The sequence below is a fragment of the Mustela putorius genome, unplaced genomic scaffold, assembly GCF_011764305.1.
Source record: "Mustela putorius furo isolate JIRA1106 unplaced genomic scaffold, ASM1176430v1.1 tig00003974_pilon_pilon_pilon, whole genome shotgun sequence".
Lineage (NCBI taxonomy): Eukaryota > Metazoa > Chordata > Mammalia > Carnivora > Mustelidae > Mustela > Mustela putorius.
The window spans coordinates 9,847,756-9,870,885 of record NW_025422117.1 but is presented as its reverse complement, the minus strand read 5'-3'; the positions used below and the strand labels follow the sequence as shown (position 1 = coordinate 9,870,885).

At 34.6% G+C, this 23,130-nt stretch overlaps 1 long non-coding RNA gene across 1 annotated transcript in view; it reads right to left on the bottom strand.

Annotated features, from left to right (window-relative positions):
• Window positions 1-18,443: 18,443 nt before the first annotated feature.
• The window catches only part of LOC101675510, a 91,039-nt gene continuing 86,352 nt past the window's right edge, over window positions 18,444-23,130 (bottom strand). The window contains exon 3 of the long non-coding RNA XR_199587.3: window positions 18,444-18,548. This is a non-coding gene — a long non-coding RNA (uncharacterized LOC101675510). The remainder of the gene's footprint in view (window positions 18,549-23,130) is intronic.

Genomic DNA, 23,130 nt, shown 5'->3' with positions numbered 1-23,130 from the left:
AATTAAACTCTTGTAATTCAATTCCAAATCTATCCCTTTATATTCCACTTTACTATGCCTGGACTAGGATTCCTCAAACCACGTTTTTTCTTTGTCAGCTGACTTCTTTTACTTTCTACCAAATAAGTGCACTATAGAATGTAGGAAGAGAAAGAGTTAGAGGTATTTTTTTCCTTCCTCTCTGTTGCTATTACTGTGGTGCCCTGCATCATTAGCTCTTCACTGAAAAGCAATATTTGGTTCTGTTTTCCAGCTTCCTTTAGCACTCAAGATTAATATTGTTATGCCTTCTCAGAACTACCATTACTAGCCAGACCATCATTCCTATTCAGAGTCTGGTTCTGCAAGGTCTCCTGTATTAGATTTAGAATGGGATATTAGAAATAGTCCCAAGAAAACAGAACCATAAGCATATGATTATGGGATTGTTTAGTTACATTTTCTCTTGAAGGTAGTAATAAGTTCCTTGATAATGAAAAATGAAATATTAATAGGTTGTCATGATGACAGCAATTCTTAAATTGATACCTTGATTGACTATGAAGTTACGATCATTGAAACAAGTACTTTGGGAGAAGGTGCAAGAGGCCTTGTACCTAACCAATATTCTTATGATGATAACTGCAGGATCTGTGAGGCTAAATGATTGTGAAAATATAAAAGAGCTTATGTAGAAAAGATTACAAGCTTACAGCTCAGAAAACTTCTATGGCAGACTTAAAATAATTACTCTTATAATAATTCTCTCTTTTTTAAAGATTTTATTTGTCAGAAAGAGAAGGAAAGCACAAGCTGGAGGAGCAGCAGGCAGAGGGAGAAGCAGACTCCCCACTGAGGAGCCCAAACTAGGACTCAATCCCAGGACCCTGGGATCATGACCCAAGCTGAAGGCAAATGCTTAACCAGCTGAGCCACCTAAGCATCCCATAGTTACCTAATCATCTCTTACAGCTATAGGACAGAGATCACTGAATATTAGACCCGGAATGTAATTATATAGTTTCCAGAACTGCAGCATGTGATTAATTCATAGATTTATTCAGTATCTTAGGTGAAGCATTGATTTTGAAAGAGTAGGATCCTAAGATTATCGACATATAGATAGAATGAGATGAAACTGAGAATATTAAATCACTAAATCTCTCTGAACCTTTTTGCTAGTGGAAAGTTGTCTGCTCTTTAAAAGACCTATGCTCTCTAATAACTAAGAACACAAGTTTTGACTTGCTTGAAGGCCTTCCTTTATTAATCTTGCTTTCCTTTATTAATCTCATCTGGGGAAGAGGACTTGCAAAGGGCTGCTTCTCCCTGTCTAAACACATTTCAAATTCTCATTATATCTTCTAGTACAATGAATACAGTGATGTATCAGGGAGCTAAGTTCATTATCTTAGATAATGGGCCATCCTGCAAAATAATTCTAATAGTTATTTTATACCGTAAAACACATGAGGATATGTTTTGGCATTCTAATAGTGGTAGAACATGAGGGAAGAAATAAGACTGTGTAGTAAGCCAAATTTATATAAGTAGACTTATCAGATATCAATTTAAGATGCTAGTTTGCACAGAAATATTGGCTGTAAGATTTTACTTGATTGTTTGACTGAGACTTGGACTTATGGTGACCTATATTTAATGACGTTGGGAGGCCAGTACTCTCCTGGTAGCATACCAGAAAAATTGATTCAAAGCCTTAAGGTAGTCAGAAATTTTATAGCATTTATCATATGTCATGTCTTCCCTTTCACTCACTCTATTCTCCAATTAAAGGAGTGAGGCCCTGCATTCTTCTCATCAAGCCACTGAGAACTATATATGTAAGGAGATTGCCAGCACACTGGACATCTCTTTGGTAGCTGTACTCTGAGGCCTGTACTCAGAGGCCTGGGTATGGTGGTGGGAGATGCTGTTCTTAAAATAGGATTCCAGATTGCAATAGCACCAGAGATAATACCTCAGAATGATGAGGTTGAATGGCAGCACTTAGGGGCAAGATACAAGGTGGACATAATTTTCCTAATGAGCAGTGAAGACAAATTGATAAACATCCATGATAGTGAAAGGTAATGCCACATATATGAAGGGATTAAAATTATTATCATCACTATCAAATACTTGAAAATTCTGGATTAGTGATTCCTAAAACATCTCTATTTAACTCACTTGTTTGGCCTGTGCAGAGGCAGATGGATCTCAGAAAACTAGAGTGATTTTCAGTTATTTTTATGTGTATGTTTACTAGAGGAAATATATAAAAGTATTGATCAAGGAAATGCTTTATTATTTTTCCTCAGTATATAAGGTCTACCAGAGACTAATTGTTATGTCTGGCAGGTTAAATAGTACACCTTCAAAGTCTTTTTAAAGATTATATCATTTTTCCTGCTTTAGCCATAACCTAGTCTGAAGATATCTTGATAGTACTGAAAAACTACAGAACAGTTTACAGTTTAGCTATATTGATGAGACTTTGTTTATTAAATATAATGTGCAGAAAGTAGCAATGGTCATAAAGTGCTTGGTAAGGAAAGTGTGAACCAGAAGTTGGAGTTAAACCACGTAAGAATAAAAGGTCTTTCCATCTTGCTAAATATTCTGGATATCCATTGGTCCAGAACATGCCAAAATAACCCATCCAATGACACCTGAATCATTTATTTCAAAATCAATGTGTTATACATATTTTGTGTAACAACTAAGACTGTCAATGTTGAGTGAGGCCAAGAGAAAGAAAACGCTCCTTAGGAAGTCCAATCTGTAATAAAAGCTACAGTGTAAAATGAACTTTCTGCACAGCAGTTCCATTGGCATGTAAAATGTCTGTGGCAAAAAAGGTATGCTCTGTGAAATATCTGGCAAGACCCAATAGAATAGTAAGTACTCCTAGGAGTGTTTTGAAGTAATATCTTTACCCCTCTTGCATATAACATCTTGTTTCATTATGTGGAATACTTTAAGGCTTGCTACTACGTTCCCTATAAATTGAAAATTGTCACAAGACACTGATAATTTGGATTGCTTGTCTCCTGACCTACCAAATCATAAGGCAGGGCATGCACGGAAGCCATCAGTCATCCCATGTAAATGATGCTCATTAGATCACGTTCCAGCAGTAAATAAGGCATAGGGAAGTTGAATGAGCAGGTGATTCAGATTCCTTTATTACCCTCTTCCAAAACATGACCACTCATCCACTTATGGCCTCTTTTCGAGTTCCTTATGACAAATTGACTGAAGAGTATCTTAAGACTTTCCTCCATACACTGTATTCAGATATAAGAAGCCTACTGCAGTAAAAGAGCCTTGATCAAAGTGTGTCTTTGAATCACAATGATGAACAGAAATCATCTCAGTGAACAGAACATCAATACGCAGTATATTTTGTATTTACTTTGGATGGAGAAATAGACATATAGATCTATTTTAATTTTCAGGTAGTAGTGAATGATTCAGTTGTATGATCACACAATTGGAAAATTTAGTAAAAACCAAATGAGAAAATTGGTGACAATGGGTTCAGAGGGAAATATCAGTAGATTTATTGAAATGAGAAGAAAATGAAGATATCTGTCTATCACTGAATGCTTACTGGAAAAAAAAAGAGACTTATCTAATTCAGAGACTTTCAGTAATCAGCTGGAAAACAATCTCCCTTTTGGTTATTAGTCAACCTCTTTGTCTAGCCACCTTGATTATTGCTCAGTGGACTTGTATATAGATTGGCCATGTAGAAAGGATAAAGGCTCTGCATGGACTAAACAATGTAATTTCTTTGCTAAGACTCATTTTGCTATCTTCAATGCTGAGTGCTTAACTTTCTGATATGGGAATCATTCACAAGAATGATTTCATTGGATCCATGTCATGGTAGAGCAGTAATTTGTTCTCATTGGTATAAAAAGATACTTATGGATTTTCCTTTCCTACACATGATGTCTTTTTTTTAAAGATTTTATTTATTTTCTTGACGCAGAGAGAGACCACAAGTAGGCAGAGAGGCAGGCAGAGAGGCGAGGTGAGGGGGTGGGAGTGGAAAAAGGCTCCCTGAGCAGAAAGCCCTATGATGGGGCGAGGGGGGTCTTGATACCAGGACCCTGAGGTCATGACCTGAGCCAGAGGCAGAGGCTTAACCCACTGAGCCACTCAGGCACCCCACATAATGTCTTTATTTCTAACTATGAACTTCTTGCTTCTAAACAAGAGATTTTTTTTTTTTTTTCAGCATACAAGTGTCAGAACTGGTATACAACATAGAATTCACAGGTTTTTCCACATCCTCTATTATCCCAAGAACCTGCCTTTACAGAAATAGGAATGACCTACAGCAGACTAGTTATAATACCAGTTGATGGATACCATGTAAGTTCATTGTTTTATCTTGCTGAATGTGATCTATGCTTTAAGATAAACATGAAAATATGGGCTATATTTTTCCACTGCCAGAAAATATAGGTCCTGGAATCAAGGAGTAAAATGAAGGTAGTAGATAAAATTATTATCGTTTTAGTTTTCCACCCGTGATGACAAATTGTCGCAAGCTCAAACATTCACTTAAAATACAAATTTATCGTTTAAGAATTTTGCCAATCAGAAGTCAGATGGGTTTGTCTGGTTTCTTGGCGTAATATCTAATGAGACTGAAATGAAAATGTCAGGAGTTGCAATCTTTTCTAGAAGCTCTGGAGTCAAATCTAATCCCAGGCCTGTGCAGACTCTGTGTGTGTGTGTGTGTGTGTGTGTGTGTGTGTGTGTGAATTCAGTTCCATCTGGTTGTAGGACTAGGATCTCCATTTTCTTGCTGACCTTTGGCCAGCGTTTTCCTTTTCTACAAGTCATCCACACACCTCATGTATACGTATCTCATGGTACTCATCTTCCATCCCTTGCAATTTCATTCCTCCAATCTCTCTGACCTCCCCCTCTGCTTCATTTCTCCTCTGCTATGACACTTACACATTTCTCCTCTGAATGACACTTACACATTTATTTTCTATTTTCAGTGGCTCATGGGAATACATTGAGTCCGCCTGGATAATCTAAGATAATGCCATCTTGAAGTCAGTTGATTAGTAACATTAATTCCATCACCAAAGTCCCTTCACAGAAGTACCTAGTTTAGTGTTTGTTGAAAACTTGGGGATAAGCTTGGTAGGGACAAACAACTTCAGAATTCAGCCTTCCGAATTATTATACCTATTGATTCATTTATAAAGCTTTTCCTTTACCAAAATTGTTGGTTCTGCGCTTTCCACCTGAGCACAGAAAAGTGGTCCATTGAATTTGAGGTTGAAATCACTGCTTGGCCAATTTGATACCTAGCATTTTAAAATGCATTTTAATTCTAAATAGGAAAGTAAATATGATTACTATGTATTCAATAAGGGAACTGAATTACAGTAAATTTAAGTACTAATATAACTCAAAACTCAGGTTTCCTGGGTCTAGATCAGACCTCTGGCCAAAAATCAGAAGCAAGGGAATGAATGCAATCTACTTTCTTATGACAGAAATGCTTGAAACAAGTAATATCTGTTCCAGTAGGTGACATAATGGCCTAGTGTGAAACTGATAAACTGTCTCATCATCATATGATGATTTTACCATCAGCTTAGTAAAGACATCATTTCAGCATGGAGCACAACGTAGTGTAATACATCCTGCAAAACTGAATCGATATGAGGATTTGAGTACTGGGAGAACTGTTATGGAAATGCTTAATTCCCCATTCCAAGTTCTGAGCCTAAATACTGTTGAAATCCAGATGGCTGATTTAAAGTTTACCACAAAGGAGAACTGTGGAATGTCCCCAAAGTATTGGAATGTAATTGAAGTATCATCTGATTTTTCATTTGCAAAGTAAGCAGCGCTTCCCCGTATCCTTTTTATTTTTATGTAACAAGAGCAAAATGAATTTCTTACTGGGAAAGAAGGCTTAGTTTTGAGACAGAACTTTTAAACTAATAATGCTCAAATTGAGAAATAGTTTTCCAGACAAGACAAGAAGAACAAAATATTGCAGAAAAGAGGATTGGAGGTTTCTAGCAAAATAAATAAGTTTCTTTCACTGTGCAAAGAACCTGTTCAGTGAGGTTTAATTCTCTGGTGTGTATTAATATGTATAATTTTTATAGCATTTATGACATAATGCTTCATTGTATCAGTGCAATGATTGCATTTTTGAGTGACAAATTGAAAACATCATAGATTAATTATTTATTTAATGAGATTAACAGCAGCACAGAAGGGAACTAAGAAATTAACTGAGAGAAGACAAAGTTTTTTTTTTTTTTTAACCTGTTTTAACAGCTATTGATAGATATTATTTTTTAGGGTAAATTAACAGGTAAAAATAATTGAAAATGTACTGGAAGATTTGTTCGTACAAATAAAAAATGGATGCCACTTTAATGATGTATATTTACTTTTTCTTTTCTTTTTTAAGAATTTATTTATTTATTTGACAGAGAGAGAGATCACAAGTAGGCAGAGGCAGAGGGGGAAGCAGGCTCCCCACTGAGCAGAGACCCCGATGCAGGGCTTAATCCCAGGACCCGAAGACCATGACCTGAGCCAAAGGCAGAGGCTTAACCCACTGAGCCACCCAGGTGCCCCTACATTTACTTTTTCAATACAAAAATCATGGAAGTAATCTCTATTACACTGGATAGGTCATGTTACCCTAATACAGTACATTAAGACAATTAAAAATCTTAATTGATATCTGTGATAATTGTGTTTTTCCCATCAGTCAGATTATTTTAGGGATGGTAGGAATGGAGAATATGCTACTACTCTATATTCTTTAAAAATAATTTTCTTGAAAAATCATGGAAGGTGTCTCTTTGGCAGATCAGAGACAATTTAGTCTCCATATAAAATTTATGTGTATCACTTCATAGTATAAATTGATTCAAAAACATCATTGCATGAGTTTCTGGGACTGTTGAAATAATACTAGTTTGTGTTTTTTATACCATTTTACAATTTACAGTGTGCACAATTCTATTTAATTTAATGTTTCTTAACATGTTTTGAGCACTGACATTATGTTTTGTGTTATTTTAGGTATAAAGATATAAAGATAAATCAACACAATCATCAAGTTACTCATGTTCCAGTGAGTCAGAAACCTAAAAATATAATTATGTTATAAGTGAGAATTTAGATAATAAAATTCTTTTAAAAAGTGCCTCAGAAACATAAAAAGACTTATCTCTGTCTGACTTTAGAACATAAGGTTTTTTTTTTAATAGTTTTTTTTTTAATTTTTAATAAACATGTATTTTTATCCCCAGGGGTACAGGTCTGTGAATCAGCACTCACCAAAGCACATACCCTCACCAATGTCCATAACCCCACACCCCCTTCTCCCAACCCCCCTCCCCGCAGCAACCCTCAGTTTGTTTTGTAAGATTAAGAGTCACTTATGGTTTGTCTCCTTCCCAATCCCATCTTGTTTCATTGATTCTTCTCCTACCCACTTAAGCCCCCATGTTGCATCACCACTTCCTCATATCAGGAAGATCATATGATAGTTGTCTTTCTCCGCTTGACTTATTTCGCTAAGCATGATACGCTCTAGTTCCATCCACGTTGTCGCAAATGGCAAGGTTTCATTTCTTTTGATGGCTGCATAGTATTCCATTGTGTATATATACCACATCTTCTTGATCCATTCATCTGTTGATGGACATCTAGGATCTTTCCATAGTTTGGCTATTGTGGACATTGCTGCTATAAACATTCTGGTGCACATGCCCCTTTGGATCACTACGTTTGTATCTTTAGGGTAAATACCCAGTAGTGCAATAATCTGGCATACCACATTGCTTATTAAAGAAGCTGTAAGCTAGAAAATGGTATGTTATATATTAACTGGTAAAAAAAAAAAGAAGAAGTTCAAGATATTGGAAAATTCAGTTATGTAGAATTTATATATATTCATGTGTATATGTTTTTTTAGAAATCCACAGTTGCAACATTTTTACATGATTATATTCACTCAAGTTCTCATTTGCTTCTAAAATTTAAGTGACTCATTCTTAGAAGTTTTCTACAACTATTGGCAGGAGTCTCTATTCTGTGTCCCATCAGAAGAAATAGACAACACTAATTATTTAAACAGGGAGAATCATTAGAAGAATTTGGTTATATGGATAACAGAGAACTTTAAAAAATACAAAGGAAAACCAAAGTAACAGATATGAATTATAAGGAACAGCCCTAAACCTAGTGCTGGAGAAACAAATAGGATTAGCTGCTACTGTCAGACCTCAGAGGCTTGGAAAAGAGGGGCCAACAGAACTGAGGCCTGCATCTCTGAAGAAGAGTTTTGCCCAGCTGGTGCTGGTATTGAAGTGAAAGTAACATGAACCTAATTCTGGAAAGGTGAGAACAAGCTGAAAAAGGCACAAATGGCTGTTAGTGGGGTAAGTTCACATTGGTACAATGCTGTCGGGAACAGCAGTAAACGAAAAAAGTATCAAGTGCCTTCTTCCATATTTTGCTTGCCAGTTTCCTTATAATACCTGCTATATTGACACAAGCAAACCTAATAGAAAATCAGGTGGCCGTGAAGAAAGGTAGTTTGCAGATTTATAGTCCTATCATAAGACAATAGAGAAGGGTCAATTTTGATTCAAAGAGGGACAGATTTAATAACTCATTGAATTCTTTAAATATTCACTAAATATTTATATAATATTAACTATTTTAACAATATAATGATAAGAAGTATATTGAGAGGGTATTTAATTTTTTTAAATATTTTATTTATTTATTTGACAGAGAGAGAGACAGCGAGAGAGGGAACACAAGCAGGGGGAGTGGGAGAGGGAGAAGCGGGCTTCCCGCCACGCAGGGAGCCTGACACGAGGAGGCAGACACTTAAGGGACTGAGCTACCCTGGTGTCCCTCATCTTCTTTAAACATATATCTTTATTCTTACTATTGATATCTATAATTTTCTAGGGTTAGAATTGCCACAAAATAAAAGAGAGCTATTGCTTTCCTAGACTGAAAATGATCATGCCAGAAACTAACTCATCTCCTAACTAACTTATCTTAATTTTCTTAAATTAACTGTGCTGCCATTTGCCCAAACTTTTCTCCTAAAGTAAGACCTAAGTAAAAATGGATAAGTGCATTTAACACATATATTCACTCTTTATATAGGGGCATATTAGAGAGAGTAACTTTAAAAGACTTAAAAAGGGGGGGGGGCGCCTGGGTGGCTCAGTGGGTTAAACCGCTGCCTTCGGCTCAGGTCATGATCTCAGGGTCCTGGGATTGAGTCCTGCATCGGGCTCTCTGCTCGGCAGGGAGCCTGCTTCCCTCTCTCTCTCTGCCGGCCTCTCTGCCTACTTGTGATTTCTCTCTGTCAAATAAATACATAAAATCTTTAAAAAAAAAAAAAAGGAAAGGAAAAGAAAAATGAGGTAGATAAAATAGCTTCCCTGGTGTAACTTGATCCAGTAGATATGACAGGAGTAGATTAGTGGTTTGAGACTACACCAAGCCTTCAAAAATTGCTGTAACACTATTGTAGTAGTGATTTTCCAAGTTCTTAAAAAATAGAAAGATAAGTTAAGGAGAAGTGTCCCAGTCTGGGAGGTATTTATCTTTTACCATGAATGAGATTTAGTCTAAATGTAGGATATATGACATCCAATAAAACTATACAGGAAGTTGATTCCTTTTAGAAAATGATCTAGAAAGATGTCCCTACCTGCGATCATAAGTTTAAGTGATCAAGATATCAAATTAAGGACTTACTGATAAAACATAATAAATTAGCATACCAAGCCTGTTGGACCTATGAACATAATTGTCCATTTGAATACATAAGACCACAGTTTCTTGGAGATTGATTTCTCAAAGACTAATTCACATAGGATACAGAGGGGATTGATTTGTCAAACTTAGAATTTTACTGTCGCCAGGTAGTCTCAGTTTTAAATATATTTTTGATGTGTGTTTTTTTTTTTAAAGATTGTACTTATTTATTTGACAGAGAGATAGACAGCACAAGTAGGCAGAGGAGCAGGCAGAAGGAGAGGGAGAAGCAGGCTGTTGGCTGAGCAGGGAGCCCAATGTGGGGCTCGATCCCAGGACCGCAGGATCATGACCTGAGCCAAAGGCAGCCACTTAACATACTTAGCTACCCAGGTGCCCCTGATTTTTTTTTTTATAATTAAAAAAGAAGTATTCTGATAATATGGAAAATTTAAGATTATTAAAATGCACTCCTTGCTAGGGAAGCCATCATTTTTAAGGATAGAGTCCAAGTCTCCTTTTTCAAAAAGAACAAAGAGGAGGAAATTTACAAAAAATGAGATTTTATTTTTACCTGTCACATGGACCTCCCTACCAATTGGTAAATATGTTTAGAATTTTTATGATTTCCACTCCTTCCAAACGAAAAATGTTACTGGTGATATGAAGTCCTCTTCTGTACAGAAGTATTCTTCTGTAATAGCTAATGTTAAGTGTCCTTTTAGCTGGACCATGATGTCCAGATTTTGGTCAGACCTTATTCTGGATACTTCTGTATACATGTTTTTGGGTGAAATTTACATTTAACTTGGTGGAATTCCAGTAAAGCAGATTGCCTTCCATGCCTCATTCAATCAGATGAAGTTGTTAGTAGAACAATCAATTCTCTTCTCATCAAGATGATGAGAATGTTGAACAACTTTCTCATCAGGATGATGAGAATGTTGATCAAGATGATGTTGATCAACAATCAATTCTCTTCTCATCAGGATGTCTTTTCAGCAAGAGGGAATTCTGCCAACAGACTGCCTTCAAACTCAATCTGAAATACTTGCACCTCCCATTTCTCCAGCATACTGCTTTTGGACTTGCACTACAATTCCTTCCAAAGCCTCTAGGGTGCTAGCTTTATACATTAGATTTTGAACTTCTCAAGCCTCCACAACTGTGTGAGCCAATTTCTTAAACACACACACACACACACACACACACACACACACCTACCTGCATGCAGACCTCTTATTTGTTCTGTTTTTCTGGAGAATCCTAACTACTCCTAACTAATAACACATCTAATGAATAATCACATTATTTACCTAATTTGCCAAGAGTAGGGGAATTTTTAGTCTTTTTCTTTTCTCCTTTTTTAATAACACAGCCAATTAAAATCACGTTTTTTTTTTCTTTGTATCTCTTGAAAGTCAATGCAAATAATTCAATTCTTTATATCGCCTTTACTTTTACAGATGCTTTCTCACACTTCTAAATCTTGGCATGTGCCTACCCCTTGTCTAGAATGCCCTTTGCAAATTTACTGTCCTAGTTCACTGCTACTTATTCTTCAAATATCAACTCAGATACAATGTTCTTGGAAAACATCTCCTGATAATCACAAAAAGTAAGTGATGCTACTGTATGATTTTGTCTTATCACTCCCTTATTTGTCCCTTGTTATATGTCTGAGCAGTTGTCTGTGTTTCAGCTCTTCTGTACATTGCTGAATGGCTAGAATTTTGTCATGCATCTCTGAATTATCAAGTTTAACCCAGTGTCTGTAACATATCAGGCAGGCACTCATTCAAAGATTGCTTAATAATTGTATGGAAAGAAACAAGGGATAGTTCATGGATGAACTGTTGAATACAAAGATAAATGAGAAAGGCCATGTAAGTAATTTGGATATTATTTGAATTGATCTCTGTGTAATCTTGAATTGCATAGCAGTTAATGGTTTGTTAATATGAGTCCTACAGATTCCCAGTTCTAACACTGCAGATTGAGCTTCCAGTGTTTCAAATACCATCTATTGTAAATTAGGGTAATAATAATACGAAACTTATGTTTTATGAGAGACTTACACTTGAAAATATATCTACAGCACCTACCAAAAGGCTAACATGTTATAAATGGTTAAAAAAAAAAGATTATGCAAAATGCATTCAAATATTATCATAGAAGTCTTTTGTTTTCCTTTAGTGCATTTTTTTGTAGTATGATATAAAATTGAGGTTAGATGAGACTAGACATCTTATTATTTTATATACCCCTTTTTCCTTCCCTCCATCCTTCTAGATTTAGCTATCCTAGAAACATTATTTCTCTACTACATGGTGTTCCTACATTTATGCCTTTACCTACAATTTTCACTAAAGAATTTAGTTTAAAAATGAAAAAAATTCTTATAATAAGGGAAATGGTTTCTTTTTACTATTATAAAAGAGGCATCTGCCTCATCAACACATATCTAGGTTCATCCAAGAGATAATCATCTTTACTTCACTCCCTGACTGTTTTTTCAAATGTTCTAACATCTTCTGTTTTATTTTAGCAGTATATTTATTCAAGAATTCCCTGCAGTTATCAAGTCAGATACCAGCTCACTAGCATCTTTAAATCATATTTCTGTATTTATCCACCCAAATGTATGTGCAAATCAATACCTTAATAATTGAGAAAACATTAATACCATTCCCATTATTTATCATATTAAAATACTTTTTAAAAAGTTTTCCCACCTTTTTCTTTCAGAGATTGTATTTATTTATTTGAGAGAGAAAGCACAAGCAGGGGAGAGGGAGCCTGACACAGGGCTCAATTCTAGGACTCTGGGATCATGACCTGAGCTGAAGGCAAATGCTTAATTGACTGAGCTACTCAGGTTCCCCGAGTTACACATTTTAATGACTTATTCTAATGAAATTTCATGTACATCAGAAAACAATGTTTTTATTAAATGATATAAAATATTAGCACAATACTACACTATAGTTTTATGTAGCAGGTAATTAAAATTATATACTTTACTGCTTAATATACGTATTTGAATATATGATTTGAATATTATATATTAGCATAAGAATTTAAAACAATAGATCTAATGTTGCACCTTCATAGGTCTAAATATCATCAATCTTCTGTTTCTTTTACTTTCAATTATTTAAAATAACACCGATTTTATAAAAAATGGTAAAGCTCAAGAAATATGAAATGAAAGTTGGTTACAACACTACTAAATTGGAACTTTAAGGCATTAATTTATATCTTATGAGATGTACCCTTTCATACATATAAAGATCTTATGCAAAAGAGGATATATAGTTGTACATACAAATAGCAGTGTGTGTGTGTGTGTGTGTGTGTGTGTGTGTCTGTAGGCCAAACATACCTAGGAATAAATTAATTTTGCAGAGGTAAAAATGAATAGGATTAAAGGAAAGAAAAAAATATCATAGCAGCTGTATACTGAAGTCCTTTGAGTCATATCAAGAAATAGAACACTAAAAAAATATATTCAGGTGACTTCAAATATCCAGCCATTCAACTGAAGTCTAAATGAAGAAGAACAGAAACTCTTACAAGTATTTTAAAACAATTTACTCAGAACGTCAAATGAAGGATATAAGATAAGCTGTTATCTCCAGCTGAAGTGGTATTCATGTGACTGATGGGTATAGCTAGGAATATGTATAATTTTTAGTGCACTGGTTATAATTTTATTCATTTCCTTCATACTCAGGCAATGGCTTAAAACATAGTGAGTGCAAAAATATTTTCTTATACAATTGTGACAAGCATGTCAGGATGCTGACAACTGGAACCCTCTTGCACTGTTGGTGGGAATGCTAACTGGTGCAGCCACTCTGAAGAACAGTATGGAGGTTCTTCAAAATGTTAAAAATAGAACTACCTATGATCCAGCAACTGTACTAAAAGGTATTTACACAAAGGATACAAAAATACAGATTTGAAGGGATACATGCACAGCGATGTTTATAACAGCATTATCAACAATAGTCAAACTGTGGAGAGAGCCCAAAGGTCCAGCAACTGATGAATGGATAAAAAAGATGTGGTGTATATATACAATGGAATATCACTCAGCCATCAAAAAGAATAAAAACTTACCATTTACAATGACATGGATGGAGCTAGAGGGTTACTTGCTAAGTGAAATAAGTCAGTCACAGAAAGACAAATACCATATAATCTCATTCATGGGTGGATTTTTAAGAAAGAAAACATGAATGTATGGGAAGAGGGAAAAGAAAAAGGTAGAGAGAGAAATAAACCATAAAATACTTTTAACCAGAGAGAATAAATTGAGCATTGATGGAGAGAGGTAGGTGGGAAATGAGCTAGATGGGTGATTGGTATTAAGGAAGGCACTTGCTATGATGAGCACTGAGTGTTGTGGGTAAGTGATGTATCATTGAATTCTACTCCAGAAACCAATATTGCACCTATGTTAACTACCTAAAATTTAAATAAAAAATAAAAAGATAAAAAACAATTTACCAAATATAATGGAGCAGAAAACCAGAATGAACTTGGGTCCAGGATCACTACATGTCCTGATCTGCCAACCTCATACTTCTTTTATGAGATAAAGTCTTATTTGTTAAGCTACTGTTAGATGTTCATGGTTTCATAATTTTTATAGTAGAACGCACTCTTAATTTGATATGATGTCTTTCTATTAAGAGAAGTTATATAATTAAATATACCTGTCCCTTAGATTTTAATTTTATTCATAGGATCCAAAATAAAGGCAGTAAATGCTTGTGAATGAGCAAAATTATCCTATTTCTCTTTCAGGGAATGTATAGAATTGCATACATTTGGTTTTACAAGTGATCACTGTTAATAGTGCTGTGGTGAGTTGTATCAAAGCTTCTGACATAATTTTAGATATATTGATTGGTTGGTCGAATAAATTTATTTTTTTTAAAAAGAAATTACATAAAAGAAGGAGATCCTGGCATTTGTGAAACAGGGATAGACCTTGAGGCCATTATGCTAAGTGAACTATGTCAGACAGAGACTAATATATGGAATCCCAAAACACTGACCTCTTAGAAACAGATCTGTGGAATGGCAGTTGTCAGAGGTTAGGGGATGAAGGAAATGTGAAGATATGGGGGAAAGGGGACAGATTTTCAGTTATAAGATGAAAAAATTCCAAGGATCCAGATGGTGACTATTGTTAAAAATACTCTATTGTGTATTTGAAAGTTGCTATGAAAGTGGAGCTTTTAATATGTTCACATAAAAACAACAACAATATAATGCTTATTCTATGAATTCAAGGATGTATTAACTAAGCTTATTGTGTTAAACATGTCACAATAGATATTGTATGTAAAATTAATTAATTAATTAATGTTTTAAAAATAAATTTCACAACCTAATACCCTTTTAACATAGAAACATTATAATTGGTGGAAACTTATCCCATGATCTGTCAGGGAAATTAATAATGATAATAAGCATCATTGTCATCATCATCATCATCATCACCTCTACAGTAAGCTTTCTCAGCTTTGGCTTTCTTTGTGCTTTGGCCTAAATAATGCTTTCTAGTGGGGAGAGTGTCTGGCTATCTTAGGCACTGTAGGATATTTACTTACATATCTTCCCTTTACCTTCTAGATAGTAGCAACGTTCTAGGCATTATGACAACCAAAAATGTTTTCAAATATTTCTGAAAGTTACCTAGACTGCAAAAGCAATCCCACTGTTCTACAATTAAATTCCCCAGACACATTTGAATCTGAGCATCAACACTATCAGTGCTTGACATTACTAAGTCTTAAACCAATTTCTATAACTTCGGTACCAACATCACATCTAATATTTTTTCTGAATTAGTTCTTAACCAACTGAGCCACCCAGGCGTCCCATCTGAATTAGTTCTTCAAATGTTTTGTTTTTTGTTTTTTTTTTTAATATAGGTTACCGATTTTTTAAAAAAATATTTTATATATTTTATTTGACAGACAGAGATCACAAGTAGGCAGAGAGGCAGGCAGAGAGAGAGAGGGGAGGAAGCAGGCTCTCTGCTAAGCAGAGAGCCCAATGCAAGGCTCAATCTCAGGACCCTGGGATCATGTCCTGAGCTGAAGGCAGAGGCTTTAAACCACTGAGCCACCCAGGCACCCAGTTCTAAAAATGTTTGAGGAAGAATATTTCTCACCATCTTTAAAACTATTGTTTCCTGTGCTAAACATCAGTTGTTTGCTTATCTTGAAGTTTATTATTATTGTTGTTGTTGCTGTTATTGTTACACCAGAATTTGAAAAAAAATTAACTATCCCAATATATTTTAAATTTCTACACTGACTTGAAATCAAACATTTTACTGGAGAATGTTATTCCCTAGAAAGCTATGTTTTTGTGCCACAATATATTTTATATATTAAAATTTTTTATAATTTAACCTGATTTAATTAGAACCTAGTATATCCATATATTTCAGGCATATGGACATTTTCTATTAGCTTGTGCCATATTTGATTGCAAAAATATTCAAATTCTGAGTTAACAGAATCATAAAGAATCACAAAGGTAATTATACAAAAGCTACCACAGCAAAACAACACAGAAAAATTACAGTATTTTCGTTTCCACATAGTGATATGCACCATCAATGATGGGACACCTTCTATGTTACAAATCACAAAGGATTAAAAAGTGTTGCTCATCACTGATTTGAGGGTAAATATTTAAACAAAGATTTATCTCTGATAAATGATAGTATGCATAATGTTATGACAACAAATGGCATGTCCACTCATCTCTGCCTGAGTGGGTCAGGAAAGGAGATGGAGATTTGAATGGATGAGTAGTAAATTAATATCAAATTATTAGTGACCCATTCATTTATCCACATTAAACAAAGCCTTATTGCCTAATAACATAAGAGTTTCCTGAATTAATGAAATATGTCAACTCAGTTGCTTTACTCAGATTCCCCAATATCACTGAGGGTTTGGAGGGGAAGGGGGAAGGGGACGTATTATGGAGGGCATGTATTGCATGGAGCACTGGGTGTGGTGTGTAAACAATGAATTCTGGAACACTGAAAAGAAATTTTAAAAAAGATTCCCCAATATCAAAATATCTAAATTGACAAAACAGTTAATGATCAAGACACAATAGAAAACCTCTTCACCAAACTTTGACCACTTTCCATTGCCTCTGAAAACATGTTGACTGATTTTTATACAAAGGTAAACTGGTAGTGAACATTTCCCCTAGAAAGTTGAACACCTCTCTGCTCTGCCTTTCCTCCCAGCTGATCAAAATACTTAAGGTGAGGTGATTGTGTTCTCCTGTTTGTTTGATGCTTGTTTTTACAATCATGTAAATTTGTTAATTGTCTCATTGCCTACTTAGATATCCTCATTAAAGACAAATTATCTCATCTAAAAATCTTTGGAAAAACACACTAAATATGAACTGCTAAAGCATCTTGGTAGGTGTGGATAGGTGATGCAACTGGGAGACTGGCAAAGGGTGAAAGTCTAATAGGATTCTAGGTTCATGTTGCTTTAAAATTGATTCATCTATGCAATAAAATATTATTCAGCCATAAAAGAATGAAATCTTGTCATTTGCAACAACATTGATGGAGCTAGAGAGTATATTGCTAAGTGAAATACTTCAGAGAAAAAATACCATATGATTTCACTCATATGTGGAATTTAAGAACAAACAAATAAAGGGGGAAAAATAAGAGGGAGACAAAGCAAGAAACAAACTCTCAATTATAGAGAACAAACTGATGGTTATCAGAGAAGAGACAGGTAAAAAGATGGGTTAATTAGGTGCTGGGGATTAAGGAGTACGTTTCTGAAGAGCACTGAATGTTGTATGGAAGTGTTGAATCACTATATTGCATACCTGAAATTAATGTAACACTGTATGTTAACTAACCGGAATTAAAATAAAAACTTTAAAAAAAGGGAATGGGAACATTTTAAAAAACAAAAATATATATGTATTGTCTTTTAAATATAAATACTATTAAGACTAAATGTTCCATTTATTATGGCTTTAAAAATGTCTTTCCTTGTATAGTGTACCTCTTAGTCTATTGGAACAATAATACTCAAGAGCTGTTGCCAATGTGTTAAATTGTCATTTTTATGTAGCTAAATGAGAAAGCTTATGACAACATAATAAATTCTTTATGTACTTAAGGTATTATAATTTAAAAGGCTCTTATTCTGAGATATGACTTTCCTTCTCTGTAGTGATAAATTAATATAGTAGACTGTATAGTCGATTTATTTGAGATGTAGTTCTTTGTTTTGCTTCATTTAATACTTTTGCTTCATAAAATGTAAAAATGTTGGAGTTCATGTATTAGGGTTACTTTTTTCAGTTTTTGTTTTTCCATTATATGTAATTGAATGTTATGGGGAAAACTCACTTGGAATACATTTTATATTTATCTTTTAATATTGAATTTTTAAATATGATTGAAATTAAAAACTAATTCTTATCAAGTAAGGTAATCAGTAACATAAAGACACACCAAATAGAAGAAGACAGATAATATAATATATTGATAAGATTTTCTTATTTACGGCTTGCAAAGTTTGGTGCTATTACTTGCCATCTTGACACAGACTAGCAGTATAGAATGAGAACTTACCTTTTCAGATTTCTTATTCCCTTGGGCATAACTGTGATGTGTACGTGTTGACTTTGATCCTTTTGAAAAGAAGTTGTATACAATTTTTTCCTCTATAATAAGGAACCATATTCTGTTGAAGGGAGGTACTTAAAGTTCATGAATTAATACTTAAGATATTAGATTCTAAAGATCAGTTTTGAATGTAATCTATATGTGGGGTAAGGTAAAAGACAAGAGAAACACAAATAGAAATTTCATATCTTTTTCATAGCTCTTCTTCCTATTAAGAGAGAGAAACTATGCCTGGTATGTTCCATATAGCTACTCAGCTAGGTGATTGACATATATTACCTTCAAATCAAAAAGACAAAGAAAAACTGATATTATTAATTCATATTTAACAGCTAAGGAATTTGAAATCTCAAGAGGCTAATTTTCCCCACTGTAATGTGACCAGGAAATGAAAATGAAAAGATTCCAAGACTACAAAGCCTCAAAAGGAATGGTCCTTAAAGACACTATCCTTTATACATTTGTTTGCATCAGTCTCCTATTTACAAAGCATTTCAGGATAATCTGAATCTGAAAACATATAGGTATGATAAGATATTCTGCTGTTTCTCCATCCTTATTAATCTATTGTGTCTATTTATCAACAAATTGTAAATTCTTCTACCTTTGCTGTTACTACTTCTACTTCCATCATTTAGAATACAGAAGGCAATGAACTTATAAAACTTTTGCTCACACTATGATTCATGAATCATGAATATGGTTGCATTTGGTTTGAGAATACCTCATTATCTAATTCTGGACTCATTCCAGATTATAAAATTTAGAGAAACCAACATTCTCTTAATTAGTGCAAATATTGTGTCCAGGAGCATCCCTTGGATTTTTCAGCTCTGCACTCTATTTATTTCTCTCATTTTGAAAAAAAAAAATTCTCATTTTTATGGCCAAGATACACTTTATATTCCAGTTCTTTTTCTTCTTGCCCATTGATCACGCATCTTTTTCCTAGTTACATTTCTGAAATATGCTAGAGTGGTGTTTAACAACAATGAATTAATATTGTAATTGATATTTACAAGCTCTAGCTTTATCTCTATTATTTACTAACTGCGATACTGGGAAGGATATTTAAACTATAAAGGAGTCAATTTCCTCCTCTGTAAATGGGGAAAATAGAGTAATTTATTTCATAAAGCTGTTTGCAAGGATTAAATTAGAACATATATTAAGGGATTATCTGTGGCATGTTATGTTTGATGTATATTTTAGTAATATTAAATGGTATTGTGGCAGTCAGGGCTTAGTATATTAATAAAGGTCTGTTGAAACCTATGGTAATTTATACAAAGCTCTTTGTGATAATTATAAGGCACTATATCTGCCAGAGCTTATGCAAATGGCCACCCAAGGTATATGATGTAAAACTGTCGGTAGTAGCACTTACATGGATTTAATATGGATGGCACTCCCTGAGGTAGTATAATGCTTTGGTGCCTGAACCTAGTCAGTTTGCAACAGAATAATGCCCAAAACAAAAATAATGCCTAACAGAATAATGCCCAAAACCCCAGCTCAGGATTATACCTTGTCTCCAGGTTACTCATACTTAAAGTGAGAGATACAAAAGCTATTTTCTTCAACTTCATTCTGAATAGCTTAATTCAGAAGCTATTTTCTCTTTCTTTCTTGCCAAAATAATCTAGACGTAGTGAAGATATGTTCAGAAAAAAATGGGTCCCTTTCCAGGCCCAGCGTGTAAATGATGCTTGAACTAAGTAATGTTGGTAATTTTTTCACCTTGGCCAGTAACTGTTTAAAAGAGATGGGCAATTTGGGTCAGTTCTTGCCAATGATATATTAAGGGTGTGAGGCTGGATGGCCCTATGGAAAAGGATTTCCACCATGACTAAAGCAGTATGTAGAGAGACACTTCTCTTCCCTTCATTGGATGCAGTCATGTTCACAAAGGTGGACTGCAGGTGAAGTTGTAATTTTAACCATGATATAACAAACCTTCGCATAAAAGAAGAGACTCTGGGACTGGCAAAGGGAAATGTGTGAAACTCAAGAGATTTTGAATGAAATTACTAATTAGTGGTATCTGCATCCCATTTTCTTGTTATGTGCAATTTGGGCTGGAATTTCTATTAACTGTAGGTAAAAATATTCTGATACACTTAATTAATCTATTTTATCTTCATTTTTCTCCTTTGCTGTAAGATTGAGCAAGGCAAGTTTAAACTATCATTTTCTTTTCTATTTTGCCACAATTCTGTTTAGAGGCAAAATATTCTTCCCCTCTCCTCTTCTGACTTTAATTTTTTTTTTACTATTACATATTTTCAATGTGAGAAGCAAATAACTAAAACAATTATATACATTTTTATCTCTACATTACCCCTAGTTTATTTCCTCACCTATTACATGATGATAGTATAAGCTTTGGAAATGATTGTGGAGACTGTCCAACATAATCACAAAAATATTGTAAGCCTTTTAGTAAATTGTCTTCCAGTTTTCTAGTTGGTGAAAACTATATCAGCTTAAAAAGATTTTTAAAAATTTTATATATTCAAGTAAATCTTGACTAAAGAGCTTTCCCAAAATATAAACACTTAGAAGTATACAGATCTTTTATATATTATTTTTAAAATGGCAACATAATCTAACATATCCATAGTAAATATACAGTATGTCATATGATTCAATCATTTGAAGGTAGAGAAATTCAAAGACAACAAACATTTGTAAGATCTGACTACATTGTGATATAAATAACAATTTAAATTACAATAAAATTTTTATAATTCTTTCTCAGCTACAGAGAAATTTCATTGTTTGTCAGAAAATAACAAATGTAACCTGGTGTCTCCAGACAAATGAAGGATTTTACTCCGGTCTTCACCTTGGGGGTATATTGGCTGATAACATTTTCTCACTTAACAATTGATCTCTCTCTTTCTCTCTCTCTCTCTGACTTTTTTTGTAAAAGAATGAACAAAATTTAAACAATACTGTGTTTATAGAAAAAACCTTTTTTAATATTGGCAACATGGTAATGTATGGAGAAAGCAATTCAAGTGGTTGTATAAAGCTTGTTTCTTATGCCAGTCATTCTTTATTTCCCCTACCCACAACAAGAAGTAGGGAAGAATAAATGAGAGAGAGTATGGCATTTATAGAGTATCTACTATGGGACAGGCATTTTACTTAGGATTCAGAGTAGCTCATCTTTTTTTTTTTTAATATTTTATTTATTTATTTGGCAGAGAGCGAGAGAGATCATAAGTAGGCAGAGAGGCAGGCAGAGAGAGAGAGAAGGGGAAAGCAAGCTCCCTGCTGAGCAGAGAGCCCAATGCGGGGCTCAGTCTCAGGACCCTGAGATCATGACCTGAGCTGAAGGCAGAGGCTTAACCCCCTGAGCCAGCCAGGCGCCCCCAGAGTAGCTCATCTTATTGTAAGTCTCATTCATCAAATCTGTTGAATGAGCTGATATTATTTCTCTTTTGCATGTGGGGTTTGAGGTTCAGAGATACATAAAGAATGATGATGATGAACATATAGCACAGTTTATTAAATATAATATTTAGCAATATGAAAATTCCTTCTTTTTTCTTATTTCAATCTCCTGGTACTAATACTTTCGTATTTATACTCTTTCACAGCTGTCTCATAAAATTTATAATATAGGTATCTACCTCAGAGATATTGCAGGCTCATTTCCAGATCACTGCAATAAAGTGAATATTGCAATAAAGTGAGTCAAATGAGTTTTTTGGCTTCCCAGTGTTAGCAGGCACAAAAACAACATCAATCTCATTGTGTATCTCTAACAAATCTCTTAGGTGATCAGGTGCATTGTCAATGAGCAGTGATATTTTTAAAATGAATCTTTTTTGCTGAGACATAGGTCTCCAGAGTGGGCTTTAGGATTCAGTAAACCATGCTGTAAACAGATGTATTGCCCTCTAGGCTTTTTTGTTCATTGTATAGAGCACAGGCAGAGTAGACTTTACATAATTCTTTTTTAAAAAGATTTTATTTATTTATTTGACACACAGAGAGAAAGATCCCAACTAAGCAGAGGCAGGCAGAGAGAGAGGAAGGGAAGCAGGCTCCCTGCTGATCAGAGAGCCCTTATGTGGGGCTCGATTCCAGGACCTTGAGATCATGACTTGAGCTGAAGGCAGAGGCTTAACCCACTGAGCCAGCCAAGCGCCCCTTAGCATAATCCTTAAGGGTTCTAGGATTTTTGAATGTTCAATGAGCATTCGTCTCAACTTAAAGTCACCATTGCATTGGCCCCTAATAAGAGAGTCAATCAGTCATTTGAAATTTCAAAGCCAGACTCTGATTTCCCATCACTAGCTATGAAAGTCCTAGATAACATAATTTCCAATAAAAGGGTGTTTGGTCTACACTGAAAATCTGTTGTTTAATGTAGCCACCTTCATTAATTATCTTAGCTAGATCTTCTGGATAACTTGCTGCAGCTTCCACATCAGCATTTGCTTCACATTGCACTTTTATAGTAGAAAGATGGCTTCTCTCTTTAAACTTCATGAACCAACCTCTGCTAGCTTCACATTTTCCTTTTACAGATTCCTCACCTCTCTCAAACTTCATAGCATTGCAGAGTTATGGCCTTGCTTTGGATTAGACTTTGGCTTAAGGGAATGTTGTGGCTGATTTGATCT